This window comes from Gossypium hirsutum, chromosome D09 (assembly GCF_007990345.1).
Source record: "Gossypium hirsutum isolate 1008001.06 chromosome D09, Gossypium_hirsutum_v2.1, whole genome shotgun sequence".
Lineage (NCBI taxonomy): Eukaryota > Viridiplantae > Streptophyta > Magnoliopsida > Malvales > Malvaceae > Gossypium > Gossypium hirsutum.
This window is the reverse complement of record NC_053445.1, coordinates 33,916,995-33,931,223: the sequence shown is the minus strand read 5'-3', so window position 1 is coordinate 33,931,223 and position 14,229 is coordinate 33,916,995. Positions and strand designations below refer to the sequence as shown.

Here is a 14,229-nt window from a genome sequence, read left to right as displayed (position 1 = left end):
AATTCAAAGCCGAGAAAAATGTTAATTGTGTCTCGTCTCCTGAATTACTAAGAATGGTAGAACAAGAAGAGAAACAGATCCTACCCCATCAAGGATCTGTTGAGATAGTGAACTTGGGAAATGAAGAAAAGAAACAAGAAGTGAAGATTGGGACCTCAATTTCAGAGAACACCAAATGAAATTCGATCGCCTTGCTCTGTGAGTACAAGGATGTATTTGTCTGGTCTTATCAGGACATGCAAAGGTTGAACATAGATATTGTGGTCCATAGGCTCCCACTGAAACCAGAATACAAACCTATTCAACAGAAGTTAAGAAGGATGAGACCTGAAATGCTGTTAAAGATAAAATAAGAAGTCAAGAAACAATTTGATGATGGCTTCCTACAAGTCTCTAAATATCCAAAATGGGTAGCTAACATAGTCCCGATACTGAAGAAAAATGTCAAGGTACGAATGTACGTGGATTATCGCGATTTGAATCGAGCAAGCCCCAAAGACAATTTTCTTTTACCACACATCGATACGTTGGTGGATAGTACGACAAAACATTCATTATTTTTCTTTCATAGATAGTTTCTCGGGTTATAATCAGATAAAGATGGCTCACGAGGATATGACAAAAACCACATTCATAATAATGTGGGGAATGTTCTATTATAAGGTGATGCCATTAGGATTAAAGAATGCTAGGGCAACATATCAGAGAGACATGGTAATGTTGTTCCATGACATGATGCATAAAGAAATAGAAGTTTATGTCGATGATATGATCGCCAAACCTCGGGAAGAAAAAGAGCATAACGAGAATCTCAAGAAGCTGTTCGAAAGATTAAGAAAGTTCCAAGTGAAGTTTAACCCAGCCAAGTGTAAGTTTGGGGCTACCTCGGGAAAACTGCTAGGTTTCATTGTCAGTAAGAGAGGTATTGAGGTTGATCCATACAAGATAAAAGCCAAACAAGAATTGTCACCTCCACGCACACAAAAAGAAGTCAGAGGATTTTTAGGAAGGTTGAATTACATTGCTCGATTCATTGCTCAACTTACCAACAAGTGTGACCCAATTTTTCAACTCCTTCGAAAACATAATTCGGGAGAATGGAACGAAGAGTGCCAAGTGGCCTTCGACAAGATAAAACAGTATGTGTCTAGTCCCCCGGTACTAGTACCATCGATCATCAGAAAATCTTTAATATTGTATCTAACCATGTTCGAAAACTCAATGAGTTGCGTATTAGGGCAACATGATAACTCAGGGAAAAGAGAAAAGGCGATTTACTACTTCAGCAAAAAGTTCACAGAGTATGAGGCAAAGTACCCATCAATTGAAAAATTCTGTTGCGCATTGGTTTGGGTAGTTCGAAGGATTAGACAATATAGGTTGTACCATACGACATGGTTAATTTCAAAACTGGACCCAATAAAGTACATGATGGAATCACCTGCACTCTTAGGGAGAATGGCATGATGGCAGATCCTATTGTCTGAGTATGACGTCGCGTATGTGAGCCAAAAGTCAATAAAAGAAAGCGCAATAGCTGACTTCTTAACAAGTCGAGCAATGGATGAGTATGAGCCTTTAAGATTCAATTTTTTGGATGAAGACTTGATGTGCATTTCTGGAAAAGAATATGTGTCATCAAAAGAGAAATCATGGAAGATGAGCTTTAATGGTGCATCGAATGCATTGGGGCACGGGATAGGAACAGTCTTAGTATTATCGGAAGGGAACCATTACTCGCTTACTGCCATATTGAATTTCTTCTATACCAATAATATAGATGAATATAAAGCTTGCATCATAGGACTTCGTGCAACTATCAAACGGAAAATCAAAATTTTAGAGATGTACGAGGACTCAACATTAGTGATTTATCAAATCCGTGGAGATTGGGAAGCGAGGGATTTAAAATTAGTCAAATATCACGATCTTGTTGTGGAACTAGTCAAAGAATTCAAATGAATGACTTTTAACTACTTCCTACAAGAAGAAAACCAATTGGCTATCGCCCTGGCCACCTTGGCTTCAATGTTCAAAGCAAACAGAGAAACTGAAATAGTGTCTCTCTAAATAAGCATATAAGAGGCCCCTGCACATTGTTTTAGCATTGAGAAAGAGTCAAATGAACGACCATGGTTCCATGATATCTTGCAATATATCAAGAATCAAAGGTATCCCGAGCAAGCAAATGAGAATGACAAAAGGACAATCAAGAGAATGGCGATTGGATTTGTTATTGATGCGGATATTCTATACAAAAGAGGAAAGGATCAAATGCTTATGAGATGCGTGGACGCTGTTGAAGCCAGAAAAATACTAGATGGGGTATGGATGTTATGACTTCTCCATTGCCTTTTTCTATGTGGGGTATAGATTTTATAGGGCCAATTTCCCCAAAGGCTTCTAATGGGCATCAATTCATCTTTGTGGTTATAAATTACTTCACAAAATCGGTAGAAGTCACTTCGTTTGCTAACGTAACGAAGACCATAATCTGCAAGTTCCTAAAAAAGGAGATCATATGCCGATATACTTTTCCTGAGAGAATCATTTCAAATAATGCTTTGAATTTGAACAACAAGATGATTAAAGAAGAGTGTAAGCAATTTCAGATAAAGTATCATAATTCCTCACCCTATCGCCCGAAAATGAACAGAGTAGTAGAAGGGGCTAACAAAAACATTAAATAAATTATCGGGAAGATGACTGAGACATATAAAGATTGGCACAAGAAGCTAGCATTCACTTTGTACACATATCGCACCTCTGTACGGACATCTACGGGAGTAACTCCTTTCTCTCTGGTCTACGAAATGGAAGTAGTTCTGCCCATCGAAGTTGAGATCCCATCCCTATGCGTCTTGATGGAATCAAAACTAGAAGAATCAGAGTGGGTTCGAGGTAGATATGATTAGCTAAACCTTATCAAAGGAAAACGCTTGAAGGCAATTTGTTATGGGCAGATGTGCCAGAAGAGAATGATCACGGCTCATGACAAAAAGGTGCATCCAATAGAATTCTGTGAATGAGAGCTTGTACTAAGAAAGATCCTCCCAATACAAAAAGACTTTCAAAGAAAATGGACACCAAATTGGGAAGGATCGTACGTTGTAAAAAATACTTTATCGGGAGGAGCTCTGATTCTCACTGAGATGGATGAGAAAGAGTTACCTAATCAAGTGAACTCAGATGTTATGAAGAAATATTATGCCTAAAAAAATCAATCAAATCAAATCAATATGAAAACCCGAAAAAAGGGTGTCTTGATAAACAAACAGGATTAGGATAAAAACCCGAAAAGGTGTCCTAATGAAGCAAGTTTGAACTTAAGGAGTAAGACGACTTGAACAGGGAATCAAATGACGAAATTACAATATTTGAAGCATTCTCAAAAGCTCGAAATCTTCTACACAAGAGGCTATGCTCAAAAAGATCCTTGATGAAGAAACGTGGAGAAGTTCATGCATTGGATATCTAGGGCATTCACGGTTATTAAATTTGTTTTTTTTCTTTTTGACGCTTTCTTTATTGAACTATTCCTTGTCAATTTTCTTTATTTGTTGCTTTTGAAATAAAATATGAATGTGAGGTATTTCCTTCATGCCTACTTTGCCATTCTCAAGCATCTCATGTTTGGTTTTTTAAATGATAAATAGTAAAATGACATGCTCTAAACAAAAGGAATGTTGAGTATTATCCGGATGAGAATTTGATAAGTACAAGGGCCTCGAAGCAAGAACAAAGTTCAATAGGGGGCAGGAGAGTGATGTACGAAGAAATATGGGTTACTCATAAAACTTGAGGAGGAGTACAAAACCTGAGAGAAAATTCAAGGGTTGAGGAAATAATAGAGAAGAATGTGGGCCATCACAAAAACCATGACAAAAAAATGGCATTTAAGTGAGTTTGACAAACAGCCCAAGTGCACTGCATGATCATTTAGGCATAAAAGCATTTAGGACAAACACGTGCATATCATAATAACATCACACATGACATATACAAGTATTGAGTAGAATAAGATATTTTGGTGCCAGCTGCACTAAATCAATGAAAAAGAAGGCTTTCGAGTTTCATCTGATAATCTTTTTCGAAATTCTGATTCTCTCAAAAATTATTTCTTTTTTCGTTTTTCAAAAAATCAACTCATAATCTGAGAGATGAGTTGAGCCTTGGGTTGCACATCGAGGTATTTTCAATTTCTATTTTTCAAATATCAACTCATAATCCAATAGGTGAGTTGAGCTTCGGGTCGCACGCCGAGGTATTTTCAACTTCTATTTTTCAAAAAAATCAACTCATAATTCGAGAGGTGAGTTGAGCCTCGGGTTGCACGCCGAGATATTTTCAACTTCTATTTTTCAAAAAATAAACCCATAATCCGATAGGTGAGTTGAGCCTCAAGTTGCACGCCGAGCTATTTTCAGTTTCTGTTTTTCAAAAAATCAACTCATAATCCGATAGGTGAGTTGAGCCTCGGGTCGCACATCGAGGTATTTTTAATTTCTATTTTTCAAAGATCAACTCATAATCCGATAGGTGAGTTGAGCTTCGGATTGCACGTCGAGGTATTTTAAATTTTAGTCTTTTATTTGTTTTCAAAATTCTGGTTCCGCCTAAATCCATTTCAGCTTTTTTTTTATTGCTCGCTGAGGTATTTTAATTTCCAGTTTGTTGTCAAGTGGATGCTTTTTCGAAGTATTCGTTACTTTCAAAAATTGCATCGTGAGTCAAGCTCTTTTTTCAAAAAAAGAAAGAAAGAAAGAAAGAAAAATCGGGCAATCAAACAAAATTCAATGCTTTTAAGTCTTTACTCTATCCTTGTTTCACAGCGATGAGCAAAGAGGGGCAACTGTAATCACTAATTTTTGTCTGGTTCGAGTCTCGTGTTTTAATTTTTATTTCCAAATTACGGGTTTGGATAATTTGAGCTCGAAGTATTTTTGGATCAATAGATTTAGGGTTTGAACCTGTCTCATATGGGCCCAATGACTGGGCCTGTTGTGATTGGATAATTGGGCTTATACTAATCTAATTTTGGATTTGTTTGGGGCTTTAGCCCATTAGTGTATTTAGTTTTTAATGTTATATTAATTTTTAAAAAATAATATAAAAGTTAATAATAAGAAAAAAAGAAAAGGAAAATTAGAAAAAATACAAGAATACTATTTACATTTTGGCCCCCCACTTTTTTAAAATTACATTTTGGCCTCCTATTTTTTCTAAAATTACATTTTTAGCCCCCACTTTTTCTAAAATTATGTTGTATCCCCAGTAGTTTTGCGTCATCTACAATCCAGTCCTTCTGGCGCGTCAGACTGTCCCCTAGCAGCGGCGAGGCATACTTCGCCCCCCACCCTCAGTTATTTTCGGTGGCCGACCTAGGTTCATGATAGCCCTCCACTACTACCTGAAAATAGAGAGAAAGAAGGAGAAATCAACAACAATAAAAGGACTTTTTTTCTTTTCAAAAATAGGCAACCAAGAACAGAAAAAAAGCTTCAAGAAGAAAAAAACAAGGTTTTTACCTTCGAATCGCCACGGTCGTTTCCCCCCACTGCCACCATGACTTCCATCGCCCCCACTACCTTGCCATTTCCTTTACCACCGTCACTGAAACCCAAACAATAGTAATAACCAAGTGTAAAATAAATAAACAAATGAAAACTCACCTTCAAGAGAGAGAGACACCGACGAAGAGGAGAATCCGGCCATGGCCACTGAGGGTTGATGGGAACCAGAGCGACGGGTGACAAACGATGGTGACTGGAACGGGCCTCGGCGCCTTTAGGTCTTCAAAAAATTTTGAAAAAAATAATAAATAAAACAAGAACAGAAAAGAGAGAAGAGAAAAGAGAAATGGAGAAGAAGAAGGGACAAGAGAAGGACAAGAGAAGAAAAAAAAGAAGAACACCGGAGGCCGTTGTACTACAGGGCAAAGGAAACGTCGACGGCTGAAGGGGCTAGGATTAGAGAGAAGAAGAGAAGAAGAAGAAGAAAGAAAGAAAAAAATAAAAAAACAGTCGGATCCGACACGACCTGACCCGTACCACCGATCGGATCCAACACGAACCAGATTCGACCCGTTGCCAGCAACAGATCCAACAGCAACAGGCCCAATCCAGCAAACCAAATACAGCAGACTCAGCAGACCCAATCTAGCAGACCTAGCAGACCCAATCCAGCAGACCTAGTAGAGGCCCAATCCAGCAGACTCCAGCAGCGGCCCAATCCAGTGGAGGCCCGTCCAGCAACAGCCCAACACCAGCAACTGCCCAACCCAACAGCGGCCCAACACTTGAGGCAGCCCAAAGTAATAAAAAAAAAAGAAAAGAGAAAAAAAATGGTCTCGAATTGTGCAACCCATTGGATCAAGCTCATAACTTTGGGCTTTTGGTAAACTTTTAATCTATTTTTATTTATTTATTTAGTCCATGTATTTAAATGATATCTCATTTTAATTAAATTAGCATCTTTAAATAGCCTTTTAGAATATTATTATGTTAACTTTATTTGCAATTTTTAATTTAAAATCATTTCAATACATAAGGCAACGAATCGGTTTAACATTAAGCCATTGATTTCATTGCTATGTGGGGTGGATATCTTGGATTTTTGTTAAATACGGGACACCCTTCTAAAAATTAAAAAATTCAGAAATTCTCGTTTTTTAAAAATAAAATCTTTATTTTTGTAATTACTCGTAAATTATCAAATTGCATTTTAAAAAATATATATAGAATATAATAATGTGTAGTTTATCATAATTTTTAATTTTCTATCGGATCACAATTAAACATTAAATTGAACTCATATTTTTAAAATTTAAGACAACACGCGCTTAGTGAGATACCGATTTCGGGTGTACGAGGGTGTCAATACCTTCCTCGTGCGTAACCGATTCCCGAACTCTAATTTTCTCTGGATTTTGACGCAGACCTAAAATCGACTCTTCGTAAAGGAATTTTAAAACGAGAATTTAATAGGTGTCCGATCATACCTAGAAAAAGGATCGGTGGCAACTCCTCTTTTTAAGTAAAATTGAGACTTTTTCCAAGTTTTCAATAACCGTCAATATAAGATTTCCTTTCGTAACAACCTCGACTAGTGAATGTGAAAATTTTAAGTCGCTACAAAACTTTTTGAAAAGGTATTGATTTTTATTGTGACTGTTCAATTTTTGTTTCAAGTCCGTAAGCAAGATTGGTATTGATCTTGAAAAAATTATCAGTGAAAATTGTATGGGTATCGATACTTTATAAAAGGTATTGATACTTTTTGTAGGGAACAATTTTTCAATCGATTTAAAAATGTTTCAATTGGCTTAAAAGAGTTGAACCATTTTTGAATTTTGTCCAAACGTGTTCTAAGTGTTCAAAACATTTTCTAAGACGTTTAGACGTTTTGAAATGATTTTTATGCTTTGAACTTTATAATTTCTTTGTTCAAAAATAAATTTTAATCAAAAACACTTTTATTTGTTATATCATAAAACATTTTGATAATTATAGTAGCATCTTGAAACTCAAGTCTAGCGACTGGACCGAGCGAGGGGTGTTACTTGTCAAGTTCTCTAGGAAGATTTGAATCACGTTGGTGCTCCACTTGGAGTTGTGGGTTGTGCTAGATGGATTGGAGGTGGCTTGGGCTAAGGTATTCCGACAGGCGATTGTGGAGAGTGATGATATTGAGGCCTTATAGTTAGTATTTCGAGGATTGGGAGGGGAACATGTATGCTTGTTGGTTTGACGAATTATGGGCATGCTTTAACGGTACTGGACTATCAAGCTAGAGAAGCAAGAGTTTGTAATACTACTGCAAATTTTATGGCTAAGTGGGTACATGGTGCTGATGATGGTTTGCATTTGGTGGGGAAGCCGCCGAGGAGCTATTGGAGGCTGTTGCACTCAGACTTGGGCATGGTTGCTAGAGTTGATATAGTGGAATATTAGGATTTGAGATTTTTTTCAATTTTTTCATTTAAAAAATATTATAAATATTATAAATACAATAATAAATGCATAAAATTTTAAAATACTATATGTTATTTTTAAAAAATTCAATTATAATAAGTAAAATATACTTGTGTAATTCAAATAATTTCTTTTTCTATTTTAAAGGCTTACATAGATGTTTTTCTTTTTAAAACGATGGTTTGATATTTCTAGCTAGCCTTGTATGACTTGACAAGTATAATAATTTATCATTCAGATTTTCTTTAACATGTAATTAATTAGTCTATGCTTAAAATTTGTTTAATCTTTATTTATAGCATTAATATTTTTGGGTTAGGGCCGACCTTGGGGTAGTTTGGGAGTGTGGCTGCCTAGGGGCCATGGCTGGAAGGGGCCCAAAAAAAATTTCGGCTCAAAAAAAATTTTCTTTAGTTTTTAACGTGAAAAAAAAAAGTTTTAACATTTTCTAAATCTTCTAATCGACACTTCATTGCAGAAAGAAAAAAAGGAAAGAAAAGGAACCGTAATTTTTTATTTTGTTGTATTACATTCTATAATCTTTTCTTAAAAAGGGATCCCAATTTATTGTTTGGTCTAAGACTCCTAAAATATTGAAAACGGACCTACTATGGGTTAGGTAATCTTGAATTTAGATTTTAAGTTTTAATTGTTTTTCAAATTATTTTGAGTTTAAATCATAGTTTCGATCACTTTAAATTTACGTTAATTTAAGTTTTAATTATTGATTTATCTTAATTAAATTAAATTAAATCATAATTTATTGAAATGAGTGTGAAGACATATTACTAAATTAGGTGGTTTGAAAATGAGATTAGTGACTAAGGGGATTAGGATTCTATGAATGGAGTAGAAAGAAATCAATCAAGTCGATTTTGTCCCTCATCCCAAACACATGCATTATTGTTGTTAGAATATTGCATAATGAGTCAGACAAGAACATCCAAGGAACATATATATATATAATGATGCTTAATTTTCAAGATATATACTAATTATGGATTAGGATATTGATAAAGTTGAATGTTTTGTGCCCTAAAATGATTGCAATAGATGTGTATGATTGGATTGAAATATTCAATCCGAGATTTTACTTCTAACCTACCGTTACCCAAAAATCATCATCATGATGAATGAAATGTATTAAGTCATTTAAAAGATGATAATAATTAAAAATTATTTAAAATCTCATGTATTATCATGATGGTTAAGGTGTTCATCAACTTAAATATGGTCTGGGTTTGAATCGTTCAAGTCATGTTGCTATTAAGGTTTTACTATTTTCTTGTAATTCACTAAAAAAAATTATTTGACTAATTAAAAGACTTCTCTTTGTAGCTACTAATTGAATAACTTACCATTATACTTATGGGGCTAATATTTTTTAAAAAAAATAAATGTTTTGTTTTTAATTAATATTTATTATTTTTTGGCATAATAAATTTTTCGGCCCTTCAATTTTATAAAAAAAAATAATTTTAGTCATCCATTTAAGTTTTTGTTTCTTTTAACCATTGATCTTGCATTTGTTCTGTCAAATCACCCAATATTTGATGGAAAGTTGACATTTTTTAACTTTACTAATATGACATATATGTTGATTACCACGTAGATAACACATCAATATTTAATTAATTTTTAAATTTTAAAAATATTTTTAAATTTTAAATATTTTTAAAAAATAGTTTTTATATATTTTTTAAAATTTTTAAATTTTAAAAATTAATTAAATGCTAACTTGTCATCCACATGGCAATCTACATGTATGAAACATAAACAAAGTTCAAAAAAAATGTTAACTTTTCCATTCATTTTGGAGCAATTTGACAAATAACTCAAGTTTAAGAGCTAAAAAATGCGAAAATTTAAATAGAAAGCTAAAATAATTTTTTTTATAAAGTTGAAGGGTCAAATAAATCATTATGCCTTAATTTTTTAAACATGATTCACATTTAAAATATCATTTAAGAAATCATTTTTTATAAGAAAATTCGGGGATTTAGTATTAAAAGATAGCCTTAACTGTATCAAATGTTGTTAAACTTTTATCCAAATTTAATTGTTTTTTTATTTTAAATTTTAAATTAGTTCCTAAATTAAGTCTTCAAAACATTAATAATGTATCAAGTGGTATATTATTAATTTTAATTTCAGCTATATAATAATTCAAAAATACATGAAATTTTTTATGGGTATAATATATTTTGTCTAAATTATAAGTAATTAAGGGAAAGTTGTAAGATTTGAATAAAATTTTAATATAGAATAAATAATTGGTAAAGGGTTTAAAATGAACTTTACTATAGGGATTCAAGGTAGACTTTTACCATATGCGTTACAAAATCTGAAACATCATTCGTGGATCATTGTTGAAATTAACCCGAAATAAAGCAAAAATTTCCGACCTGCCGGATTCGAACCAGCGACCTAAGGATTACTTTGAGTGACCTCACTACAGTCCTCTGCTCTACCAACTGAGCTAAGGTCGGACGATGTTCACAATCAAAGAATATACAAATATATATCAAATGGAAGGGCTTTCTCAAAATGTTAAGCTTCTAAATTAACTCAATTCAAAACTGACCTAAATTAACTTATCCCTCCCCCTAAAATATGATAATTTTTCCATTTTGGTCCTTTAAATTAGTAAATATAAAATTGTACTTTAACCCCCCTAAAAATAATAAAATTTTAATTTAATTTTTTAAAAATTATAAAGATATAGATAATTTAATTTCAGCTCCTAAAATTCCTACTAATAATATTATCTCATGTACTACTTAGGCTACCTTTAGATCTCACATCAAATACATATATTATTTTTAATCTATACACACTTCACAATTTTGACTGGAGTTTTATGCTCCAATCGTGTAAGAGTTAATTTCACATCATAATTCACATTACCGTAGATTGAATCCAAAAACATTAATCTCATCACTATAAAAATTAATATCATTTTTTTTTAATTTTACCAAAATTAATCTCATCCCCTATTCAAATAAACCATTATTTATCTAGATTTGATTGAGATATGCATTTATTGAATAATTTTTAGAAGTTAAAAATGTTTTCTATGGTGTCCTTAGGAGGATTTCACGTATCCAATATAGTTTCTTAGCAACGTAGGCATTATAAAGACAAATAACATAAAGCATTGTTAGAAAAGATAACCACATACTTCGAAAGAAATAATTTTCATTGATTGTAACACGAATACGGAAGGCACCTTAGTTACATCCTAAAAAATAATCTACATTCTATTATGATATTACTCATTTGCAACATGTTTATCATACTTCTGAATAAACATGTCATTTGGGTGGATTAAATTGCTTTTCATTTGCATAAATTTAGATCAATTTAATTTGAGTTTTAAGATTTTTTTAGTTAATTTTTGGTTTGGATCAATTTAAGTTTAGGGTTTGAGAATTGAGATTTTTATTGAATTGTTTTGGATTTAAACCATTTGAAGTTTTGGTCACTTCGGGTTCAAGTAATTTCAAGTTAAATTGATCCAAATCTAAAATAATTATTTTTTAGAGTACTAATTAAATAATTTATATTTATATTTATATTTATGGATCTAAAAATTAAAATAAATATTTTATTTTTAATTAATATTTAACCATGATTAATATTTATAATTTCACTAATTTTTTTATCATGTGTGATGCATGGATTTACTGTACATATTTATTAAATTATATTTATTTATTAATTCAAAATAACTTTAAAATACGTAATGTTTGAGAAATAAAATGATTAAAGATAAAAATCATATAAATATGATTGCTTGAAAAATCATATAAATATGGAGCTAAATTTTAAAATAAATGTTTTATTACAATGTTCGTAAAAATCATATATAATATTTTTAGGCTTAATACCATTTTAGCCCATGTGTTATACTGAAATTTTCACTTTGGCCCTTTTACTATTTTTCAACCACTTTGCCCCCATAGATTTTCATTTTGTCACTCAAGTTAACCCCTTCTACAGTTTCTGTTTAAAAAAATGATGCACTGCCATGTGTAAACAACTTTTAAATTTTACTTAAAAGTCCAAAAAAATCATTAAAAATCCAAAAAATATGAAAACTTAGAAATTTATAAAATTAAAAATCATAATATATTTTAGAAAATTATAAAAAATGATTTTTTTAAGCACAAGTATGTGAAACTTCCAAAAAAAATTATAAGCATGAGCTTTCTTTGAAATTTTAGGTTTTTAGAAATTTTACAATTTCATTAAAATTTTGAATAATTTTATGGGTTTTTTGGGCAAATTTTAGGAATTTTTTTTGTATTTTTAAAGAAACTTGAGTACTTTTTTAATATAAAATACCATCAAATTCTTAAAAATTTTCACAAAATTATAACATTTTCTAAAACCCTAAAATTCCAAACAATTTTTTTCCTTTTACAATATTAATTTTTTTTGAATTTTTACATATTTATAAGTAACCCTAGTATAAGGTTTTTATTTTTATTTTTATTTTTATTTTTTCTAAAAATCTTAAAATTCCAAACTAAGAATTTTTTTTCCGTGACTAGTTTCGATTGACTTAAAAATTTTAAAAATGTAAAAAAAAATCATTAAAATCCCCAAAAAACCATAATTTAAAAAAACAAAAAATCTTAAAACACAGGAAAACCATAAAAAGATCTTAATTTATTTTTTAAAATTATAAAAAAAAATAAAATTACAAGTAAGCAAAACCTCAAAAAAAATTTAAAAAAACTTATAATTTTTTTTAAATTTGAATTTAGGATTATTAGAAAATTTTAGAATTTTATGAAACTTTCAAGAAATTTATAGTATTCTTTTACTTTAAAAAACTTATTTTTTTAAAAAAATCATTAAAATGAAAAAAAAAACCTAGAATATCATAAAAAATACCATAAAATTCTTATTTTTTAATAAAATACTAAAATATTATAAAAATCTAAAATTCAAAAAGAAATCAATTTTTAAATTTTATGATATTTTTAAATTTTTGGAAGTTTCACATGCTTATAAATTATTTTAAAAATAATTTTTTTATAATTTTCAAATATATTATGATTAATTTATTATTTTATGTTTGCATTTTTTTTTGTTTTTGAATATTTTATTATTTTTAATTAAATTTTAAATATTTTTTATTTTTAACATGTGACAACATGTCATCGGTTGGTTTAATATTTTTAACAAAAAAAAGAAGTTAAAGGGGCAAACTAACCAAAAATAGTAAAAGGGCCTATGTGAGAATTCTATTATATTACAGAGGCCAAAATGGTATTAAGCCTATTTTCTATATGATATTAATTTAACAAAATAAATATTTAAGTATGTATTTTTTTCAAGAACTTTAATGTATACCAAATAATTATACGTTTATGTTAAAAATTATCGTTATTACATAAATTTATAACTATTTTAAATTTTAAAATAATTTAATTAATTAATATATAAACCAATATAGAAAAATAAAAGAATATACATAACATATGTATATTTGTTTAAGATATTGTGTCTCACATACTCTGTATGACTTTTTAAAAATAGTATTACCATAATTCATTATAACCATTTAAAAACGTTTAAACTAAAATAAAAAAATACTATAAAATATTTTTTTTAAATAAAAACTGAAAATTTTATTTGCATATAAAACCAATCAATTTCATTGAAAATATAACTGGACAATATTCAATTTAATAAATATTTTAAAAAATTATTCAAATTCATCCTTACAAATAAGCAGTTATTTTAGAACCGAATGTAACAATTCAAATTTAATAAAAACTAATATCATAAATTAAAAAATATATTGTACAGGCCCATTTTAAACAACCAACCCAAACCCAACAAATTAAACCAAGCCCAACTACCCAGGCCCAAATACAAGCCTAACCACACCAAAACCAAAGCCCAAATCAGCAACCCAATACCCAACTAGCCTAACCCACTAACCCTCAGCCCAAATACCCAAACCTAGCCCAAATCAGAAAACAACAAAAAAATGTAACCCTAACCCTAGGTGCGCCGCACCTAGGGTCGTCCACTTGCTGGCCGCCGCTCTGCCACCGCCGCACGTCCCACGTCGCCCACTTGTGCCATCAAATCACCTGCAAGAAGAAAGAACACGCAAGTAGCAAACAGAAACAGAAATGACAAGTAAAAAAATATGTAAAAAAATGGCTATATAAAAGCCATTCGAAAATGTCAAAGGGGGTTCTTCGAAAAAAAAAAAAGAAAAAATCTGAAGAAC

At 31.0% G+C, this 14,229-nt stretch overlaps 1 non-coding gene across 1 annotated transcript; it reads right to left on the bottom strand.

Moving 5' to 3' along the window:
• Nucleotides 1-10,372: 10,372 nt before the first annotated feature.
• Nucleotides 10,373-10,462, bottom strand: TRNAY-GUA (transfer RNA tyrosine (anticodon GUA)). The gene is given in 2 exon segments: nucleotides 10,373-10,408; nucleotides 10,426-10,462. It is a non-coding gene; the product is annotated as a tRNA-Tyr (tRNA).
• Nucleotides 10,463-14,229: the final 3,767 nt, after the last annotated feature.